This window comes from Herpailurus yagouaroundi, unplaced genomic scaffold (genome assembly GCF_014898765.1).
Source record: "Herpailurus yagouaroundi ecotype Mexico unplaced genomic scaffold, PumYag 189, whole genome shotgun sequence".
Taxonomy (NCBI): Eukaryota; Metazoa; Chordata; class Mammalia; order Carnivora; family Felidae; genus Herpailurus; species Herpailurus yagouaroundi.
Genome location: NW_024412420.1, coordinates 14728867 through 14742367, shown reverse-complemented (window position 1 = coordinate 14742367; position 13501 = coordinate 14728867).

The following is a 13501-nucleotide window of genomic DNA, read 5'->3' as shown; positions in this document are numbered from 1 at the left end:
CCCTAACCCCCAAAAGGTCCAGAGAGGTCCTGAGTGGAAATATCTGCCAGAGGAAAAAAAAAAAAATGTGTCCTGCCCCTGCACTTTCTCTACACCCAGAGTCCCGCAGACCCAAACAAAAATATCTTAGGGCTAATTCTGCCACTTATAAGTGAGATATGGTCTCCTCGTGGTTAGTTCTTGGTGGTGGGCAGCTGTTATTATTATTAGTCCCCATCAAAGGGAAGCTGCCTTCCTCTGTCAGTCTGGAACAGCATCGAGAAGAGCCGTCGAGTGGCTGAGCTCAGCACTGTGGCCACCCACCCCCATGTGGTCTTAGCTGTGCAGGGTGTCAGAATGGAGACACCAGAGGTCACAGGCCAACACCGCAAGGACTTGCCTCAGGCCTGGAGAGTCCCCAGCACCCCCACTCCCCGTTATCTATCCTTCCTACTCAAGCGTGGTCCTGAACCAGCAGCACCTGGGAGCTTATAGGAAACGCAGATGTTCAGGCCTTACACCTCTGAAATCAGAATGTGCATTTTGACAAGCTCCCTAGTTGACTCCCCAGCCCAGGCCCAGGCCTCTTGGGAGTTGTGTTGTGCCCCAGGGAGGCTGCGGCCAGCTCACCTCAGTCACCACTGCCTTCTTTCCCCAGAGAAAAGTCAGGTGAGGTGGGTGTGCTCATGACTCAGAGGGTGCTGGCTGCCTGTGCTGACAATGGGCAGAAGCCCCATGCCCGAACCTACCTCTCATCCCCCCCGTCTCTCCACCTTCCAGACTTTGTCCGTCTCGAAGCACGGAGTGGTGGTGGGCAGGGGGCCACGTGCAAGGTGTCATCTGGTCTGACCAAACCTTTGAAAGTCTTCCGGCTCGCCCACTCTCCAACAGTTGATGGTCACAAAGGTGACCCAGCGCTCCAGGTGTGCCTACCCCTTGCCCTTTGGCTTGTGTCCCCTGGTTAGCTCTATTCTGAACCTCCTCGGTTGACTAGAGCCAAAACTTGGGCCTCCACTCCCTGCAGGCAATCCGCACTCCAGACGAGCCCCAGAGCCCCAGCGGAGTTCAGGGAGGGGAGTCATGTTGGTTAAGAAGGCAGTTTGGCTGAACAGAAAGCCCTTAACAGCTATCAACGCCCCTAGGGTGTGAATATCATCGATTCACTTATTCACTTAACATCTTAGTGTGAATTAGCTACTGGCAGAGGTGGGATGGGACATGTGGCCTGTGAGAGTTTAAGAGACCTGGTCTCAGGATTGGGAAAGCAGGGGTCTAGCTCGTTTCCACTCCTCTCCCCCACTACTCCAGCCAGCCACTCCTGCAAGGGCAAAACCTCAGAGGTCTGTGCCTGGGGGTGAAGTCACCAGTTTCCAGTTTGCCCCTGTCTCCTGACCTGGGATTTCGAGGAGTTCTATGAGGAGGGGGCTGCCTCAGAGCTCCTCCTTCAAAGCAGCTTTGAAATTCCCCAGAATGGAAAGAAGAGAGGTAAGAAGAAGGGAAGGAGGGAAACTGGTATTTAAGGGGCTCCTAATATGCATTGGTCACTGTGCTGACTGTGTAACCATTAGCTCATTGGGTTCTCACAACGCTGTGAGTTGGTACTGTTACTATTCTCATTTTATAGTCAAGGAGATTGAGGCTGGAAGAGGTTAATAATGCGCACAAGGTCACCCAGCTAATAAGAGGCAGAGGCAGGATTAGACCCAAGTTCTGTCTAACCTGGGGATTCCCCCACGACCAGCCAGGTCTAGCGAGGCAGGATCATGAGTCCGTTTGCTCTGCCTCTGAGACCAGCCAAAGGGGGCGGACAGCTCCAACACGTCCCTCCTCATGGACTTTGGACAAAAACTGGCAAAATGAACCTCCATCCTAAAGCCCCTCTCTGTAACGCTCCTCCTGGAGAAAGTTTACAAAAGGAAAGGGAGCCGGCAAGCCAGCCTGAGTGGCACCCGCTGGTGACCTGGTGGCTGTGCCAGCATTGGGCATAGGGCCCAGAGATCCTGACACCGCCACCCCTCCCCCCACGTCGTCTCATTCCCAGCCCCTGGCGCTGCAGGGCTCCTGCTGGCCTGATGTCACAGCGCCCAGGACGCCACAGATCCCAGGGCCCTACCCATCCTACCAGGTGGGACAGCCGGGGGAGGAGCCAGCCGGGGCCGGGAAGGGCACAGGTGTTCCAGCTGCACCCTCCTCTCCCCCAACCAGGGCAGACACGGGGTGAAAAGGAGCAGGGGCCATTTTGCCAGGCTGGCCTGCCACAGTACTGAAGAGCTCCCCCACCTGTGCCATTCCCAATATTTAGAAAACTAATATTTATTGAAGTAAGCCAGGATGGCCATCTTATTTTACCCGTGAGCCACAGGTGTTGTTATCCTCAGGTCACTCTGAGGAAACTGAGGCCCAGAGGGATTTACCAACGTGCCGAACGTCCCACAGCTGGTGGGTGCAGCAGCCAAGAGGCAAGCCCGGGCTTCTCTGGCTCCCTCTCCGCTCAGGGCTGATACTTCCCCCAGGATCTCAGTCCTTTAAATGTGAGCCTGATTTGATTCTTGAGACCGGAAGCCGAATTGCCCGCGCGCAAGCCCTCTGGCCACTTCAGTGTGGTCAGCGCTGCTCTGGGCCTGACCCTGGCACTGCCCCGCAGGCACGTGGACGGTCTCACCACGGGGTGAGGGCGGCTGGAAAGGTGTGTTCCACACAAAGAGCAGGCTGTCAGTTACGTCCTCGTCCTTCCTCCGCTCAGAAACCTCACAAGGGTCCCACTGCCTCTCAGTGAAACACAAGCTTCACATTCGAGCCCTCCTCTGTCTAACCCCACCCTGCTCCATACCCCCCTGACTCCCCATCACCCTTTGGTTTCAGCTCAACTGGACTGGTCTGTGTTCCCCCACTGAGACCCCTCCACCTTTGCTGGGCTCTTTCTTCCCCCTGAAATCCCCACCCAGCCATCTTCACCTGTCCGAGTCCCGTGTCTCTGTCATGACCCATTACCAATGCCACTCCCTCCAACTAACACTTTAATGCGAACTCCCCTTCCTGTAGCTCCCCGTGGGTCTACTCCACCAGGTTTACAGTTCTCCAAAGAATAGCTCATCCCCCACCCCCCTCGCCCCAGTCTGTTGCGAGCTCCCAGGGCAAACCCTGTCTGGTTTCTCCGTGCGACTTCCCTGGTGCCCCACACGGCACTGGGAACGTGGCAGGTGCCTCGCAGGCCTGGGTGGAACAGAATTGTCATGGCATCTCTCTGGAGGCAGGTCTTGCACCTAGAGAGCTAGGGTGGTTCAAAATGAGACTCGGATTTCCTGGGGTGCAGGGTGTTCTTGAGCAAGGCTCTGCCCCTCTCCAAGACTGGTTAGAGGTGCCAACTCTGTCACCAGGAATCAGGAGAAATCTGGGAACGGTGCGCAGAGCCAAGGAATGTCCCACCCACGGCATCTGGAGCCACTTCCTTCCTGGAAAGAGAACAAAGCAGAGAGAGGAGATAAAACCTCCCCCTGCATGGAGGGTGTGGAGGGCTGGGCCCCAAGTGGGCAGGCCTCCAAGAAGGGAGGCTGCCAGGTGACAAATGGGAGACCTGAGGGTGTGGTCGGCCCAAGACCCCTTCTCTTCCCCCCTTCTCCTCTGTTTCTTCCAACCTCTCCTCTGTGAACCCCAGACTTTCCTCCCCCACCTCCTTTGTCTTTCTATTTCCTCACCTCCTCCCCCATCTCTCCCTCCTTTGTCTCCATGACCACCTACTCCCCTGGACTCCATTGCAGAAAGACCACGCGTGACTCTGCATTTCCACCCCCTTATCTTGACATTCCAGGCTTCCTCGTGGGCTGCCAACACACCTCCCCACCCCTTCCCGCCTCCGCCTCCCCCTCCCTGAGCTTTCCTCCCTCTTGACTCTGTTCATGTGATTCCCTTAGGCCTCCATGAGCTTTCTCCACCTCCCCCTATGTGGCTGTCCTGCCTGTCCTTCAAGACCCCTCAGATTCCACCCCCCCCCACCACACACACGTCGAAAGTCAGAATGTATCACCCCCTTTGCTAAGCTCCCCCTGTGCTTTTACCTCCCACCCGATGTTTACTACGCTCTGCTCTGGATGGAAAGAGCAATAATAACAGAAATAGAAATCTTTGTTTCCCAGAGAGTCCTGCCTCCCCTTCCGTAGTGCACAGAGTCGACCCTGGGGAGTGGCTGCCCGCCCAGAACTACATTTCCTGGCCCCCATGGCATTAAGATGAGGCCACGCGACTCACCAATAGAATGTGAGCACATGTGGAGCTCCTGGGTCGAGGCAGTAAGAGGCTGATGTACCTTCTCTACACTCTCTTCCCCACCCACTGCCTGGATGCCCATGGCCGAAGAAATCTTGGAAGCCACATGTTGAAGATGGCGGAATTGGCAGCAACCTGGTCTCCCAATGAGCTCCACGGCCAACCTGGTATCTCCCGAGACCATCCTAGGAGCAAAAACCAAACCTCGAATCGTCTCTCAGCCATTATACATTCTTGGGCCTATTTGTTACACCAGTTAGCCTGTCCTGACCAATACAAGCAGCTACCAATGCATGGAGCACCTACTATCTGCCTGCAACTCTATTAAGTGCTTTCACATTCATTACCTCAGTTCATGCTCCCGGCACTTCTGTGAGGGGGTTGCTGTTAAGTCCCCATTTTACAGATGAGAAAACTAACACTTAGAAAGATTAAGTAACTTGGCCAAAGTTACCCAGTTAATAAGCTTCATTCTAACTGGAACCAGAGAACAGAGCCATCTATAGTGAGTTGGGCACTTGTCTGATATCCTCCCTGAGGTTATTGTCACTGGGAGGGTCAGGGTGGTGTTCTAGTCAACCCTTTCTCCGCTGCAGGGCCAAGTGTGTGAGCCACCCTAGATATTGTTAAATGTAACTGCTTTTTAGTTCTTATTTTCCAAAAGCCTGCTAGGTCCTACAACGGGGATGAGGGGGGTGGCACTGCCCATATGTCACCTCTGATCACTGCAGAAACCCTGCCTGGTGGGTATTTACTTGGCTGACCTGGAAGCAGGTTCCAGGAAGCTAAGCGACCGGGCCAAGTAGAAGGAGCTGTGTCTGTTGGGCCCTCACCTCCACGCTGCGCCCAGGAGAAAGCCTCACCTTCATTCCACCTCTCTCTTGTCAGATCACTGCTGACCCTCCCCGGGGGTTCTGGCAGAGCCAAGGTGGGACTGGAGGGGCACATGCACACGCACGTGTGTGCAGGCACGGGTCCTACGTGAGTGTATCAGTGTTTTGCCGTTCCTCTCTCACTCAGTCTGGTTTTCATTTCTTCAGGGAAGGGGGTGGCGTATGATCAAAAAGTAGAAAGAAAGAGAATTCCTCAGGCTGATGGAATGAAAGATCAGAGAACATCAAGGTCGACAGAAACCGTGGGTATCATGGCCAGCCCACTGGCTTACCTCAGGAGGAAACAGGCCCCAAGAAAAAGACTAGCTCGGTGAGCTGGGGTTAAAATCGGCACTTCAAAACCCCCACAAGTGTTCTTTGTATAAACCCCTCCGCCCCAAAGCTGCAGAGGGCCTAGAGCACCCACAGCTTCGCGGCTCAGCTCAAGTGTCCTCTCCTCCAGGCAGTCTTCCTTGGCGACTCTACCCCTTCCCTGTACTGCAACGGTTGTCTCACCCACTAGATTGGGAGAGGGCGGAAACAGATTCTGTCTTTGTCACTGTTGCTTCCCCAGACCTCCGAAGACCTGGCACGTAGTAGGCGCTCAGTAAATACCTGTGGAACTGAATGTCCACCTGAGCAAATGGATAAACCGAGTGGTTATAGGTGCTCTTATACGTAATAGTGGCCTGGTGATGTCCGCACATTGCTTTCGTTTCTCAGACCAGATAGTCCCAATGGGATCCCATGAGACCCCTGGGGCAAGAAGAGTGATATCAAGTGTACACGCAAGTGCTCACGTACACACATGCAAGCCAGCACAAGCAGCTCCCATTTGTGCGTAGGTATAAGCATATAGAGACTCATCCCCTTTCTAGCTAGCAAGGAGGATGCCATGACGTGCTATTTCCTGTTTTATCTGCAGAAATGGAAGCCTCCTCCACCACACACACACACACATACGCACACATCTGGTCCCTCATGAGTGCAGGGCTGGTTTTCCCCTTTAGTGGAGGAGAGCAAGAGAAAGCCAGCTGGCCACAAGGGGGCATCCAGAGACCATTGGGACTCAATGCCTGAAAGCCAGTGACTACTCTCACTTCAGAGACAAGGAGACCCGACCCGCAGGGAAAACTGAAGGGCCTGGGTGGGGTCTCGTGTGGAAGTCGGGAGAAAGAGATGACCAGCCGCTGGAGAAACGAGACCAAGAGACGAGGATAGAGCTTCAGTCACTAGATAATGGAAATGGTAATAACAATTGTTCTGTTTACTCGGTGTTTACCATGAGATGTCCCATGTGCTGATCTAATCGCCCAGCAGGTAATAACCCATTTCATCCTCACCTCACCTCTGCAAGGCTCAGTATTGCTATAATAACTGTTTTATAGGTGACAAAACACATGTCTCAGAAAGATTAAGGGGCAAAGTCAGAATTTGAACTGAGGACCCGTTGTCCACAGTCGACACTGTTAACTACTCTGTAGCCTCGGCATTAGACCTACAGACTTCCTATTTCTTAAGAGTTTTTTTTACGTGTTTATTTATTGGGGGGTGGGGGGCGCAGAGGATCTGAAGCAGGCTCCGAGCTGTCAGCACAGAGCCCAACGCAGGCCTCAAAGTCACAAATCACGAGATCATGACCTGAGCCGAGTCAGACGCTTAACTGACCGAGCCACCCAGGCGCCCCCAGACCTCCTATTTCTCAGCCCAGGACTCCACACTGCACCCCATTTGCCTCGTCTGTGAGGCCTTTCAGGTAGTTTTGGAAGGGCCTGGGAACCGATTTCCCAAGAGTGAATTGCTTGTTGCCCTGAAGCTATCCCTTCGCATGCTCTAAACTGTTGACGTTGGTTGGCATAGTTCCTTTGAAAGCAATAAAGCATCTCACAGCAACACCCATAAAGCTATTTCTCTTCCTTTGACCCAATAATCTCATTCCTGGGACTTTATTCCAAGGAAATAATTCCAGCGGAAGCCCAGTGTTATCTGCATAAATGCGTGCACTGAAGTCTTTTCTTTAAAGGTCAAAAACTGGGAACCAGACTAGGGAAGTGGTTCAGTAAACTGGGACATCAACACAATGGGCAATCAGGCCTGGAAAACTGCAGCTGTAGAACTGTGACAGGAATGGGGAATGCTTTTACTACCCGCTGTGTCACCACCAACACCCCCCCCCCCCCCACTAGCTAACTCAACTAACCACGCTTATCAGAGACACGGAGAGGGAGAGAAATCTCTGCTGGTGTTCAAAATAGATTCTTAGCCTCCGCCGCCCCCAAGGAAATGAAAGACAAGCTGAAACACAGCGACAATATAAAGCTAAGGAATTCTCTGCTTTTGAGTTTCCGAGGCCCGAGGTCCTAATGATCTAGAGGATTTTCAGAGAGTGATTTTGATTATTGGTTATTGATGATTTTCACCTTTCACACCGTGGCTGTGATGGAATTAAGTGATGTGATTCTTCCTAAATTCTGTGAAGGTTTAAAAAAATAATAACAGGGGCACCTGGGTGGCTCAGTTGGTTGGGTGTTCGAATCTTGATTTTGGCTCAGGTCAGGCTTTGCACTGACAGCATGGAGCCTGCTTGGGATTCTCTGTCTCTCCGTCTGCCCCTCCGCCGCTCGTGCTTTCTCTCCCTCTCTCTCAAAATAAATAAATAAACACAACACAAATAAAAATTTTTTAATTTTAAAGAAGAATAATAAAATAAATTCTGTGAAGGTAACTGGTATGGTTTCTGCTTTCTGGCGGGACCCCGGGAGACACATACACGGACCACAGACCCTGATGTGCAATATCGCGCCGCTTGTTGATAAATGGAGGGGAAAAAGGAGATTTCAAAATTAGCCTGCCGCCAGGAGTTCAAATTACGTGAATGTATATATACGTTAGGATGGTGACAAGGATGGCTTTCAAATCAGTCATACTTTTCCAAATCATACTTTGCATTCGTTACCTACTGCTACAAATTGCCCTAAAACTGAAGTGTCTTTCACCAACTTTTAGTAAACCGCAGGTCACGGTGAAGGTCGTGAATCCAGGTACAGCTTAGCCGAGTCCTCCGCCTCAGGGTCTCTCGAGGGCCGCAACGAAGTCACCGTCCAAAGCTCACTCACGCGGTCGTTGGCCGGATTCAGCTCCTCGTGGGCTGCTGGGCCAGAGGCCTTGATTCCCTCACCGCCAGTTGGCTGGAGGGCTCCCTCGGCACCTTGGCACATGGGCTCCTCCATAGGGCAGCCCCAAGGCTGCAGCTGGCTTCAACAGAGCGAGTGAGAGAGAAGAGTCACAGAGAGTGGGTTCGGGCAGGATGGAAGTCACAGTCCTGAATAGCCTGACCTCAAAAGTGACATCCTCTCATGTGTGCCATGTTTTATTCATTAGAAGCAAGTCACTAGGTCCAGCCCACACTCAGAGGGAGGGGAATACACAAGGACGTGTGGTATGCCTACCACATACTTGAACACTTATAGCATCTTCTCAATAACAAAAAACAGTATTTTCGACATGACTTGTCTGACATGGGGATTTCTAAATCTGTCGGCAAACTCCCACACCCATTTCTCATAGGCCGCGGGCGGGCGTCCCCTGCCTCCATGGAGCTAAGGTTCATGGTGTTCATGGCCTCTGATTCCCACCTCACCTAGCAGAAAGGCCCGGCTTAGTGAGTGAATTCCAGACTTGGAAGGAGGGTGACGGTCGTGTGAGAATGGGGCAACCAGACACTTGCAGAAGCCAACAAGGCCTGGCCAGAGGTGGCCTCATCTCTCTCAGGCTCAACTCCCCCCCCTTTCTTCTCAGCCCTCCTCACTCCAGCCACACCGGCCTCTTCCCTGGTCTCAGACAGGCCAGCCTCTCCCATCTCCCTGCAGAAGCTTGTGATCTTGCCTCTCTCGGAAGCTGGCCTGCCCCAAAGCCTCACCTGCCTAACCCTTACTGAACCTTCAGCCTCAGCCTGGACATCACCTCCCTGCAGGGACTTCCCTTGGGCCTCCACACTAGGCCAGGTCCCCTCCCTAGAGATTTCTTTTTTTTTTTTTTTTTCACATTTCGAAGAATTTTGACATTTATTTTTAATCAGTCTCCTAAAAGCTTTAGCACAGACTTTTTTTTTCAAAGTTTCAAAGTATTCTTTGCACACAAGTTCTTTCATGTTTTTAAGTTGTATCATCTACTCTCCATGAAACTTGTCTCCATTAAGTTGACGATACATCCAAAAGGGAACGAATTCCCCAAAAATGCCAAAACGAAATAAATTCTAGACTCTAAATCATATTGATATCCATCTGGTTATGTCTACTTTCCTCTGGATCCTTAAAAGTGACATTTCCCAAAATGCTCCCTGGGAAAAGAGTTCTGTGGTCCGGTCGATTTGAGCAAAGTTGTGTCCTCTTGCCTCTATGCAGATCTTGAAAACTCCTGCAGTAACTTTGAGCAGGTGCAAATCTGTTTAAATCCATTTTCTTACTTAAGGTTATTTGGTCACCAAACTACGAAAAAAAAAAAAAAATCTGATCCTACAAATACTCCAGTGTATACACTTAGAGAGCCACCTGTCTAGAGTAAGCTGGAGACAGGACGCCTCCCTGGAGATTTCTGAGGCTGACTCACTTGGAAGAGCATTTTCAGCAAGCCCTGGGGGATTTGTTATGTAGTGCAGGTTTGGGAGACCCTGGCCATCACTGTTACAGGCTCCCACAGCACTTCCTTCCCTAACCTCAGTCAGCACATGGCACACAGGGGAGTGATTAGTTAGTTCCCTGAAGGCCAGGTCCACGGTGGGGGGTGAATGGGGAAGGGAGGGAGCAGGCCAGAGGGAGATGGGGACAGTCTGCCACCGAAAAGGTGGGGCAGAGCAAAGCAGCACTGATTGCTTTGATGTGGACAGGAGGGAGACTCAGCTTGGTTCTGAGGGAGGCAGGCCCCACAGGACATCTGGGCTCCACTGAGAACACTGAGGATGCCAGGGGAGAGTCAGAGATCCAGGACTAGCAGAGATCTTCCAGAATTCCTGCAGAAAATCGGGATCCTTGGGTTCCTTCAGGTACAGTGTGGGTGGCCCACAGCCCCGAGATTTAGGGTTGCCAGATTCAGCAAATAAAAACACAGATGCCCCCATTAAATTTGAATTTCAGGGAAGCAACAAATAACTTTTTAGAATAGGTATGTCTCAAATATGACACGGGCGTCTTGTATTTTAGCTGGCAACCCTGCCAAGTATGAATTGAGTCTCTGGCACCCGGGCTGGAGTCCATGATTGTTCCAAGGAGTTTCTGGAGAAAGGAACTAATTCTAGGGCTCCTCTCTCCAAACAGGCCAGGCCCCAGCCACACTGCTCAGAAAATGGCAGCAAGCATCACTATTATAATAATGCAAGATTAGAAGCACATAAATGTCCTTCAAGAGGAGTGTCTTGGGTTTCCTAGGTTTGCTGTAACAAATACCACAAACGAAGTGGCTTAAAATAAGAGAAGTTCATTGTCTCACAATTCTAAAAGCTAGAAACCCAAAATCAAGGAGGCAGCAGGGCCAGGCTTCCTCTGGGACTCTGAGCAGAATCCTTCTTCGCCTCTTCCTAGCTTCCAGTGGTGGTCACCAATCCTTGGTGCTCCTTGGCTTGTGGTTGCATCACACCGGCCTCTGTCTCTGTCATCGCTTGACATCGTCGCTGCATCTCTGTCTCTCGTCTTCTTATAAGGAGACCAGTCACCCTAATTAAGTGTGACTTCATCTGCATTCAATCGCCCCTTGCCAAGATCCTCTTTCCAAATAAAGTCACATTCCCAGGTAGGGGGGATTAAGACTTCAACATACGTTTTTGGGGTCACAATTCAACCCACAACAAAGACAGTGCATACATTAGAAATGGATACACGGAAGAAAGTTCCTTATGGACTTTTGAGTAAAAACAAAACAAAACAAAAAAACCAGGGTACATGAAATAAAGCATGCATGGCATGATCCTCTTTGTGATCTTCTACAAAACCTACGTCTGAGCCTTTATGTGTAATTATTACTTATTTGTTAACTCATTCAACAAATATTTACCGAGCACCTACTAGGAATACTGCAGTGAATAAGGCGGGTCCCATCCCTGCCTTCCTAGAGCCTATACAATTGGGGGAGCAGCTTGCTGGAAGGGCACACATCTAGCCATTGTTTCTATTTCCAAGTGAGTTTGGAGGGGGAGAAGGAAAGAGGTTTTCTTTGCAATTTTTTTGCTGTGCTGCTTGAATTTTTGTAACAAGCATGTTATTAATTTGTCACTTTCAAAAAAAAAGTGTTTAACCATTTTTTAATCTGAAAGCCTGGCCCTTTGGAAGTTCCTCTGCCATGTCTTCCTGAGCACGGCGGTTCTGACACAGTTACAAAACTTGTGACACCACCTTGTGTGGCTGTCGGACCAACCAGCAGGGCTTTCCCTGAGTGTGGGTAAGCGATACCCAGTAGGAGTGCTGCGTATGATCCAGGTGCTTATTTCTTAAAATTTTATTAATTAAGAGTGAGATACTTATAACTACACACTTATCTATGTGCTTATTTGACGTCTATCTCTCCTACTAGATTCTAAACCCCAAGATGGTGGGGCCATAATTTTTTTGTACAATATTGGATAACCAGCCTCCCGACACAACGTTCAACACATATCAATGAGGTACTCCATAAAACTGCGGTGAATGAATGAAAGAATATCAACACTTGGGTTGGCTCCTACCCATCACCTAGTCGAACCCATTCGTTTTATAACTGACAAAGCTGAAAGTCAAGCCGCAGAGCCAGTAAGTGGTAGCATAACCTAGAAGCTTGTCGCTCTCAATCCAGCCTCTTACTCTGGGGGAAAAAAAAAAAGTGATACACGTTCTACAGTGAGATCAAAAGACATAGGCAATTAAGTATAGAGAAGCACTGTCCAATAATTATCAAACTTCGAAACCACTGTTTTCATCTAACTGTGGCTTTTCCCACTGGGGCTACGTAGTCAACAGATGTTGGGTTTTGCGGGTGCTAGTTAATCACACCCCTCGATTTTCCAAGTTCTGATCCAATTGAGAAATAGTCACAGGAGACAAGTAGGGATTAAAATGTCGGCTTTATTGCTGGTCCAGATGGATCGGAGGATGTGGCTGAGACCCAAGACCCGAATGGGCTTCCTTTCCCTTCTCCCCTGACTTGACCCTACCCACCCACTCACACCAGAGCAGCTGGACTATTGAAGTCCTCTCGGGCCGGGGCTGGGCCTGCCCTGGTGCTCAGCGCCTGGAGGACGCAGGAGCAGAGAAGGCAACATGCCATTTGGAGTCAGGTCAGTCCCAGAGCGAGAGCCAAGAACAGGCTGAGCAATTGCACACTTGATACCTTTCCCTTGCCCCACCAACCCAAGAGGTCACTGCTTCTCTCACACTGAGGACCCAGGAAGGGGGTGGCAAGAAAGTCGAAAGGTTTCTTCCCAATACTTCCAAGAGGATGTAAGTTCCTGTTTCATAGGCTGATGGGAGAATGTGGAGAGGAAAAAATTGTCCCCCTTAATGACAGCCCTCAATTCACTCAATACCTCTGTGTTCCAGAGGATCTGAACACCTTTTCAGGGATCTGAATACCTCTGTGTTCCAGAAGGCAGCTCCGAGTTTAAAGATTGGATCAAGTGAAAGGTGAATTTGCTGGGGGTGGGAGGGGGGAGAAGCCACGGAAATCTGAACAATTGGTAACTTAAACTAATAAGGGATATATTTGTCTTATGCAACAGGAAACGCAGAGGTGAGCAGACCTGGGTTGGTGTGAAGCTAGGTGATGTACCCCAGACCAGGGCTCGTTCTGTCCTTCTGCTGCACTTTCTTAGCAAGTGGCTTTTGTCTTCACGCTCACAGGATTCCTACTCCATGTCTAGGCATGCTATCTACGTTCCAGGCAGGAGGAAGGGAGAAGGGCCAAAGGGCAGCTGAGTCTGTCCCTTTTACCCAGAAAATGGTCGTTTTTTTTCATTCAGTACATGTGTGTTTTCTCACTGGCCAGAACTGGGTCACTTTCCCCACCTCTCCGCAAGAGGACCCGTGAAATTTAATTTCTAACTTGGCAAAATTGATTTCTTTCAAGCAAAGGAAGAATAAGAATAAATACTGGATAGCAGAGTGACCTGCCACAAAGGTCGTAAAACAATGATGAAAGAAAACATAGAAAATATTGTCAAAATATTGCTTATTTTTAAAAAAAATCTAGGGGTGCCTGGGTGGCGCAGTCAGTTAAGCATCAGACTCTTGATCTCAGCTCAGGTCATGATCTCAAAGTGCATTGGGCTCCATGCTGAGTGTGGAACCTGCTTAAGATTCTCTCTTCCTCTCTCTCTCTCTCTCTCTCTCTCTGCCCCTCCCCCACTTGTTCTGTCTTTCTCTTTC